We start from the raw sequence: 10,208 nt of genomic DNA on the forward strand, positions 1-10,208 counted from the left end.
TGGCAAAACAATTACATTTTGGCAAGATAGACCATAATTCCACCCTTAAAGCACTATTGTTGGACTTGAATTTTAAAAAGGTGCCAGAAAATATATTAAATAAATTGTATCTAAATCATTATAAGTATAACCATGACCAAAGATGGTTTCAGTCAGAATTTAGTTTATCATCACCTCAATCCAGTAAAATGCAACTTCACCCTATTTTTTAAGGATTCTTTTAGTATAAAATATGTGGCCAGTTTAAATGAGCAGCATCCCCCCCCAAAAAATTGACCATTGTGTGTGAATCTAAACCTGTATTTTTGTTTTGTGTGTCTATCTGTATATCAAATAGAATCATACGTAGTCACATAATCCCAGATCAAGAATTCAGAACTTATTATGGTAATTTTCTTAATTAATGCATCAATAATTAAACACACACACACACACACACACGGAAACAATTCTCTACTGAGTTATTCGCTAGCAAAGTACTTCTCACCTTGTAAAAACCATGAACTGTATTTGGAACAGATTTAATTATAATTAACACATTTTTAGCTACTGTTGTGAGAAGGTGACTATGACCATCATCCTAGCTGTCAGTCTGACAATTGCAAGAACCTACTGGATCTATTTAAAGAAGCCTTCACCATCTTCCCTGTCCAGTGTACAGCAGCTGATTTATGGGATAAATCAGTCTAGTTTGGTCCACGGAATTTTGGGTCGTGATTTCTCAGCAATTCAGAATGCAACACAGAGTTAAAATCCTACAGGTGAGTGTTTGACTGGAAAGATTGTTAACTTTGTCTCTTCTGTCTCTCAAACTCTTTGTCTGTCAAACTACAGCCTGTCTTTTTGTTGTTGTTGTTTCCAAATATCTCAAAAGTGCTCAAGCGTAAAGTTGTTGGATTTCCGGTTTGCCAATCATTCAGAGAGTCAGCTACAAGGCAAACAGAAAACTGGAAGAATACAACTACACGAAGTAAGTCAAAGAGTCAGTCAAGTGGATGTGTACAAGCTCGTTCTACTTGATATGAAGACACAAAAACCCCACCAGAAAAATGAACAAAGATGAAAAGAAGAAAAGGAAAAGAAGAAAAAAATTTTATAAAAATAATTGACTAATAAATGCGTTGAAAAAATTGACTTCAGAAGTAATAGAACAAATTCAAACTGAAACAATGAGGTATCTGAAAAAAAAGAATCCATTCAACAATTTTTGAACTGGTCATGCTTACCGTCGGCTGAAATAGTATCTGTCTGTACACAAGAGCTTCCAGCAGCCTCCAACTGTACAACTTTTCCAGAAAGGAGTTTGGTAATACAGCCAATGCCTATTATTTATGGATTCCTTCTTTGTTTATTCACCTTCTGGCTAAAATGTATTTGTAACCACTTGAGGTCATTTGTGGACATGAACAGGGTGATGCAAATTCTGGGTCCCAGTGCGTTCAGACAAGACAATCTCTGCTGTCTCCTTTCAGCTCTTATTCTGCAAACAGCATTGTAGGAGCCCAGGGCAGGCTCCCCAAATGTGCCACGTTCGCATATTGATTCTTTTAATAAAAGTTAGTTAAGAAACGGTTGGCGCAGGGTGCCTGGGTGGCTCAGTAGGTTAGTGTCTGCCTTCAGCTCAGGTCATGTTCCCAGGGGTCCTGGGTTCGAGCCCCCCATTGGACTCCCTGCTCAACAGAGAACCTGCTTCTCTTCTTCTCCCCCTGCCCCTCCCCCTTCGTGTGTTCTCTCTCTAATGAATAAATAAAATCTTAAAAAAAAAAAAAACAACTGGTGCAAGACACTTAGACCCTACTCTATTCCCCTGAAAGCAGGAAACAAATCTCCCATATGAAAAATATCTTCCTTTTACTAAGAAGTAAAAAGCCTTCCTCATCACCAGAGGTAGTGACTTTAACGTCCAAAAACCTGAAGAAATAAACCTGGTCACTTTTTACTCTCCACTACCTCAGCAGCTTAGAATTCCACTTAGAATTCCTTAATTTCATTATTGGTCCTCGGTGTGCATGTAATAAAACTCTGTGGGTCTTCTTCTTTTTTTCTCCTGTTAATCTGTCCCTCCGCACCAGTGTTCCTTTCGTGGCCTACTTAGCACTGTTTTTCTCACTTTTGTGCTTTTTGTTGGTGACTTTGCTGTTTAAAATGGCCCCCAAACGTGGTGTTGTCTGGGGCCTGCCAGCATGAGAGGCTGTTTGGTAAGCTTGGTTCAGGCGTGAGTTAGGCGGTGCTGTGGGCACGAGTTCCACGTTAGTGAATCAACAACATATATTAAGGAAAAGATGTTAAAGCCTAAACACATGAAAAACAAGGCATTGGTCAGTTAACGAAATGTGCGGAGCCGAGACCTGCAGGACCCTGACCTGGTACTTCTCGCAGGAGCCGTGGTTCAGTATCTGCTAACTTGGTCTTTGTCCATGAATGTATGGAATATAACCACCGGAATCTAGAATATAGATGGACTGACTCTACTGGGAGCACTCTCACAAGGCCGTGCTCTTGACCCCCACACCTCCCCTCACCGCTGTATCTAGAAAACATAATTAGAAGGGTGGCCAGGAGTTTGTAGCAGTGTCAACACAATACAAATTAAAAATACTCCGTGGCGGTGGGAAGGTGTCTTGGATGCGGCCGTTCCCGCCAGAATGAGCAGTAGGGAGGAGACAAAAGCAAACTTGAGTGCTCTCTAGAAGCTGGAAAAGGCAGGGGCAGCAGATGGAGTCTTCCTTGGAATCTCCAGAAAGAACCAGTCCTGCCAACAAGTGAGACTGATTTAGGACTTCTGACCTCAAACTCTAGGAGAGTAACTTTGTGTGGTTTTCAAGCACTAATTTTGCGATAGTTTGTTATGGCAGCAAGAGGAAGAAGGATAGGCCCATCTTACATGCACGTGGTGGGAAACAAAGACTGAGCAGTCTCGCCATAGAGCATATACGGTGAATGGTTGGAACACTCTCGCCTTAACAGTTTTGCTATTTATTGTACACCATAAATCTTTTTTTTAAATTTATCTTTTCAGTGTTCCAAGATTGTTTATGCACCACACCTAGTGCTCCATGCAATACGTGCCCTCCTTAATACCCACCACCAGGCTCACCCAACCCCCCACTCCTCTCCCCTCCAAAACCCTCAGTTAGTTCCTCAGAGTCCACAGTCTCTCATGGTTCGTCTCCTCCTCCAATTTCCCCCGACTCATTTTTCCTTTCCTTCTCCCCATGTCCTCCGTGTTATTCCTTATGCTCCATGAATAAGCAAAACCATATGAAAATTGACTTTCTCTGCTTGACTTATTTCACTCAGCATAATCTCCTCCAGTCCCGTCCATGTTGATACAAAAGTTAGGGATTCATCCTTTCTGATGGAGGCATAATATTCCATAGTGTATATGGACCACATTTTCCTTATCCATCCATCTGTTGAAGGGCATCTTAGTTCTTTCCACAGTTTGGCGACTGTGGCCATTGCTGCTATGAACATTGGAGTACAGATGGCCCTTCTTTTCACTACATCTGTATCTTTGGGGTAAATACCCAGTAGTGCAATTACAAGGTCATAGAGTAGCTCTATTTTTAATTTTTTGAGGGATCTCCACACTGTTTTCCAAAGTGTACACCATAAATCTACAATTATTTATTTACTTTATTATTAATAAGTCTCATCAGAAGTAATAAACTCCAAAAAAGCTCTCTTTCTTTCCTCTCTTTTTAAGTAGGTTCCATGCCAAGCATGAAGCCCAATATGGTGCTTGAACTCATGACCCTGAGATCAAGACCTAAACTGAAATCAAGAGTTGGACAATTCACTGACTGTGCCACCTAGGTGCCCCAGGAAGCTCATTTTTAATTAAAAAAAAAATTATGTACTACTTTTCATTTATCAAGGAAGTTATGGATAAACATGCCACTTGATAAAAATATTTGTCCACATTTACATCCCTCTTTAGGATATCACTGACCATGTGAAAACCAGAAGGCACAAGTCTACTGAAGAAGCTCGGGCACCTATTTCAGAAGTTAACGGTTACTCCAAGAGACAGTGCTCAAGGATGACAACTTGAAATACGTTGCTGCAGGAAGTATCCTGATGCTCACTTTGTGAAGCACGGCTTTTTTATTTACCTTCCGTGAGCATCCTACGAAGCGGACTTCATTTGTTTGGCTTGCAGGTTTTCTTGTGTGCACAGCAGAAGAGAAGCCGTAACACCGTGCAGTTGTCCAGACCCATGGTGTGTGCAACACCAGGAGGGAACCCTCATGTGAACCATGGACTCTGGGTGACAACGATGTGCCAATATAGGGTCATCACTGGCACAGACATACCATCTGGTGTGGCAGAGTAATACTGGGGGAAGACACATGTAGGGGGTAAATGGAGAATCTCTGTACTTTCCTCTCAATGTTGCTGTGAACCTAAAACCACTCAAACAAAAATAAAGTCTTTAAAAAGAAGTGAAGCCACAAGGTTGGGTTCATTCACCAGAGTTACATGGTGCCATCTTTGTATCAGTCACCGTGTTCCAAACAGGAATCCATGATCTCCAATAACGAGTGGAGGCTATTTTTGTTGGGGTGTTAGAGGTGAAATAGTATCATGAATCTTACTGTAAATGCTATTAAAAACTTCAACATTGAGGGGCGCCTGATTGGCTCAGTTGGTTGAGATTCCGACTCCTGGTTTTGGCTCAGGTCATCACTTCAGGGTGTTGGGATCAAGCCCTGTGTGAGGCTCCTTGCTCAGCACACAGTCTGCTTGAAAGTCTCTCCTCTCCCCCTTTCCCTCCCCCCAACTCTCTCTCAAATAAACACATAAAATCTTTTTTAAAAAAAAGAGTTCAACACTGTGAATAAAGTTTTTTGATCTTGTAGCAATATAGATACTTATTTTCATGGAACACAGTGTGGTGGTTAAAAACAATGATTTCACTAGATTGTTCTCAACCTGTGGAGCAAGAGTGTACTTGGAACTGGTTGTGGTCTAAACACAATTCAAGCAAGCCGTGATAGCCTCCCAACTGATCTAGAAGACGTCAAAATATACAAACGTTACATATTTACTTCCTCAAACACTTCTGTGATGAAGCCCATGTTGAAAATAATTTCAGCTGGTGGGGCACACACTTCCTCCAGCTTCTGAGGAATGACTTCGTAAATCATCCTAAGTGCCCTACAGTAGAACTGAAGTGTTGTAAGTGCACCTCCCACACTGTAACCGCATTCTGTTCTCTATGTGGTGTACTATGACAAGTAACGGCTGTCAAGGAGGTCCAGGTCCTTCTTTCTAGATCCTCTGAATGTTCCTTCATATTGTAAAACAGGACTTCACAGGCGTGAGTAAGTAGAGGATCTCCGGACGGTCAGCTTGTCTTGGATTATCCAGGTGGACCCTAAAGGCAGACACTTGTACCTCAATTCTTAGAGACATGAACATTGGTCGCAGGCAGAAGAGGAAGCCATGTGAGCATGGGTTCAGAGAATGGGGTGATGCGGCCCGGCCAGAGGCCAAGGATTGTTGGCAACCACCAGAGACTGAGAGGCAAAAAGAGATTCTCTCTGGGAGCCCCAGGAGGGGTGCGGCCATAGAGACGCTGACTTTGGCCAGTAAGATAGACTTCAGACTTGGGGCAACCAGAACTAAATACATAGTGATTCATCGCCATAGCCCCAGGAAACTAATACAGTTGGAGGTTTTTGATCAAGATACTTAATGAATGGAGCACCAGTAACTTTTTATTACAGCTCCTTAATTTGAATCGCAATGATTGAAAACAAAAACTTTGCTCCAACAAAAACAAGAGAACTAAACAAATTCCATGATGAGAGCTCCAACCGTGCATGACTTCAGTGGGAGTGTCTCAACTTTTGAGAAAACTCTTTGTATGAAATTCCCACTTATAATTGTGCAAATTGGTATTTCATTTTGGAATAGGATTAATGGAGACATCCTATAATTTCACAGCATAACTTGGCAAAAAAATCATAAATAAGAATTTGTCTTTCTCGGTGTAAAAGCTTAGGTGCTAAGTGTAGTAAGTCAGAGAAAGACAAAGACCATAGGATTTCACTCATTGTAGAGTCCAAAAAGCAAAACAAAGGAATAAACAAACAAACAAATAAAAGCAGAATCAGACTACAAACACCGAGAACAAACTGGCCATTGCCAATGGGGAAGGGAGTGGGGGATGGGCAAAATGGGTGAAGGGGAGTGGGAGGTACAGGTTTCCAGTTATGGAAGGAGTAAGTCACGGGAACAGAGGCACAGCACAGGGAATATTATTGATGGTATTGTAATGGTGTTGGTGACAGAGGGCAGCTGCACAGCATAACGTAGAGGGATATTGAATCACTATTATTCACCTGAAACTAGTGTAACATTCTGTATCAGCTACACTCAAATTTAAAAAATTTAAAAAAAAACCTTATTACAGTTAGTCTAAATAGAAGCGAAAAGATAATACTGAGTTGATATTTACACACGCCAAGATGAAAAAATAGTATTATAAGTATCCTCCATTTAACAGAATCTGCTCTGAGCTTATCAGGTGTATCAGTAGCTCTATACAGAGAGACTAATAGCTCAATTAAAAATATTATAGTCTACAAAGAAGAGCAAATTGAAAATGTCAGAATTTCAGTTACTGTTAATGCAATTTGTAAAGATCACAGGCAATTTTATATAAAAATTGAAATAATAAGACCCTATTGGAAAAAAATACATTGTTTAAAAAAATAAGTGACACTTTATTAGAAGTATAATAAGGAATTGACCAAGTTAAAAGAATAGGTACCAAGGGTTATTCCTTCTGCAATGTTTAAAGTTCAATCAGTAGAACCTTTAAAAATTTTGCTTTTTAATGTACGCACACATATGTATGTGTTTTTATTACTTTGGAGAGAATTCTATTTTTGAAATTAGCCTTTGAGTAGCACCTACTGATAGGTCCACCAATATGACAAAAACAATTGTTCGGTGCATACACATTTCAAACATTGTTATTTTATTGCTTCCTTGGTTCTACAGAGTGCTCCTGCTTAGATGAGAAATTACACAGCTGAACACTCTCGAAGGAACGAATGGCCAAGTCTGATTTCACCTCAGTCTCATCCTTCTAAAAATCTGCTCGGCATTTGGCAATGTTGCCGTTGTCCTTGGGGAATGAAATGGAGACACCAACTGGGGTGGGCATTGTGTCGGGTGCTTCATATATATGCACAAGTTTATACATATGTATCAAGACTTCCATTTTAAGGATAAGGAAATGGGTTTATAGGCATCAAGTTGTGGCCAGAAAGCTAATTGGGAGGCAGCAGAGATGGAACAGGACCCCACTGGAACTACATGTTTTCTCTCCAAGTGTCTAGAGCACAAGCCACTCCAATTGCCCTCCACGGCCACGTCTCTCTCCTTCGGTGCTTACCTCTCATTTGCCTTCTGCGTCTCGCTGGGCCATTCTCCAGCTTCGCATCTCACCTTCGCTTAAACATCCGATGTGCCGGCTAGTCCCGAGTTACCGATGCAAACATGCCGCTCTCATCATGAACGGTGCACTCCTCCCTCACCAGACAGAAGCAAAATGAACAGTCTTGACCGCAGATTCGAAAAGAGAAGGCTCCTCTGTTAGAGTGTCATGTTTGGTAGAGGAAACCACTATTCTCTCCTCCCCTTCAGTCCCGGGGATGGAAGACCTCTTGTTCCAGAGACTTACAAGTGGATATGCTTGATGCTAAGAGAGCAGATGGGATGGAATGAGCTCTTCTGGTGCTGACCTTAGCATCCTGGTGTGTCGCTGGGCGCCCGTAGTCAGTCTCCGGGGAGAACCCTGAAGTGCAGGGTAGCGTCAGTGGGTGTCTCCAGGACCATCAGAAGATGCCAGCGTGGTGGCCTCAGCTGTCTGGCTTGCCAGTGTTGCATGATCTCAGCGCTCCACCTGCTGACGTCACACAAGGCCAACAATAATCAACAGCTTCTTTCTCCTCACACAAATTGCAGGTAGAAGCTACTCTAGATCACTTACCGAAGCCAGTTGCTGAGTGCAATTTTAGTAACTTCGCTGTAAGAAATCCCTTCCCAATAACACTCCATGCAGTTAAGAGTTTCTGTTCCAAACTTCTAAAAAAACGATCCAAGTATCATTGACTTGTAACATCCCATTCATTTCAGGTATACAGCATGATTAGGTATTTTTATACATTATAAAATGCTCCACACAAGTCTAGTTACCAGCTGTCTCCATGCAAAGTTATTAAAATAGTGCTTTATTGCTGTATTAAAATATTCCCTATGTTGTATCCTGCATTCCCATGACTTACTTATAACCGGGAGTTTGTACCTCTTAATCCCCCCGAACAAATTCATTCTTGATGACCAGTTTTAAGCTTACCTTTCTGTCTTTTAAAAATTATACTAAATTTGTGTATCTCCCAGATTTCTTGTTGCCATAGTTATAAATCAAAAGGACAGTTGAGGAGGAAATGAAAGAGGCGTAACACAACTATAGTCAAGGACACGGTCGTTAAACGTGTGGGTATGAAATAGTCTTGTAAGTTTTTGTGAATACCTTTTTTCTGTCAACCAAATGAAACAGTTATATGAGCCACTTTCGCTTGTGACTTACTATAAATTTCTCTGACGCTTGTGTGTGTCAAGCTGGTGGTAGTTCCAGACTGATCAGTTTATAAATTCCATGGCTTTCCTCCCTGAAACTAGTTTGCTCAAGAAAACCCCTTGTCATTCCACATGTTTGTTCATATTCATGACACCTTCACAATCCATGGATTGTTTCTGGGTCCATTTCAAACATATTTACCTGACATTTTAACCAAAAATGTCTCTAGATATTGCGAAGCATAGAGAGCCATGTGCAAAGCATGCAAAGCCACGGGTACAAAATGGCCCCAGTGTAAAAACACTTGAGGTTGGAGAGCCTGGGTGGCTCAGTCCATTAAGCATCTGCCTTCGCCTCAGGTCATGACCTCAGGGTCCTGGGATCAAGCCCCGGGTCAGGCTCTCTGCTCAGCTGGGAGTTTGCTTCTCCATTTCATTCTCCTTCTGTGCTTTCCCTCTCTCTCTCTGTCTCTCAAATAAATAAAATCTTTAAAAAAACAAAAAACAAAACAAAAAATACAACACTGAGGTTGACTTTCAGTACAAACCTTCCCCAGGGAATCCTAAAACCCTTTTATGGGATTATATCATAGAGCAGATTTTCCTTCAGAAACATCGCAGAGACCACCATCAGCTCACGGGATTCACTGATGGCTCCTATCACGCTAGGACAGAGTGGAGAGCTGCGCAAAGACTATTTGAGGCCGGGAACTCAATCTGCTGCTATCTCTGTTACGTAACTGCTGACGTCTCGAGCTGAGCCCTCACACAATGGCCTATTTAGACAGAGGACAGAGGACGCCTGCCTGGACAGACCATTCACGTCACCGAATCCCACAACAACACGACAGTTGCCAGTTTGGATGTCGATTACCAGGCACTGCTAAGCTATTTAATTGATTTTACTATTTTTTCCAAAAAAAAAATTTTGAAACAAAATAGATGGAGAACGCACGCTTTGTTTTAAAGCAAACTGTGCCAACGTCACATCATCACCACCGTGAAGAACACTGGCAAAACCAGTTACTGGTGGGGTGCGAAGCAGATCCTATAGGTTCCACATTCCATAAGAAAGCTGGGAAATCCTTTTTGCGGAAACAAAAAAAAAAAGAGTGCTCACTCAGGCTTCAGAGATCGAAGAACATAATTTCATCTTTCATTACAAGGGTTCTAAAACTCTCAATTACAGTCTTAGATGCTACGTACGCTGCCTTCTAAACACTGCAGGGAATGGGTGTGGATCGCCAATTTTCCAAGAATAAGTGAATCCCTGCTGAAAAATCCTGGCACATGCGCAGAGATGATGGACAAGATTGCCTTTCACGACACCCTCTCTTCCCAAGTTCGGGCCCACACCCTGGTCCTCTCTAACGCACGTCCTCGAATTCCTGACCCACAGTCTGCTGCCCTCCACTCGTAACTGATCTAAGGTCAGGAGGAGGGTGTGTGTGTGTGTGTGTGTGTGTGTGTGTGTGTGTGTGTGATTGGCACATGGAGCATGTCTGCCCAATTTTTACACCTGCCCTACTTCCTAACAGAGACGTATGCACACGCACACGCACACACACGCACACACACTCACCCCCATGCTGCAGGGCAAATGCTCA

Source organism: Enhydra lutris, unplaced genomic scaffold, assembly GCF_002288905.1.
Source record: "Enhydra lutris kenyoni isolate GAN:26980312 unplaced genomic scaffold, ASM228890v2 scaffoldscaffold24, whole genome shotgun sequence".
In the NCBI taxonomy this organism is placed as follows: domain Eukaryota; kingdom Metazoa; phylum Chordata; class Mammalia; order Carnivora; family Mustelidae; genus Enhydra; species Enhydra lutris.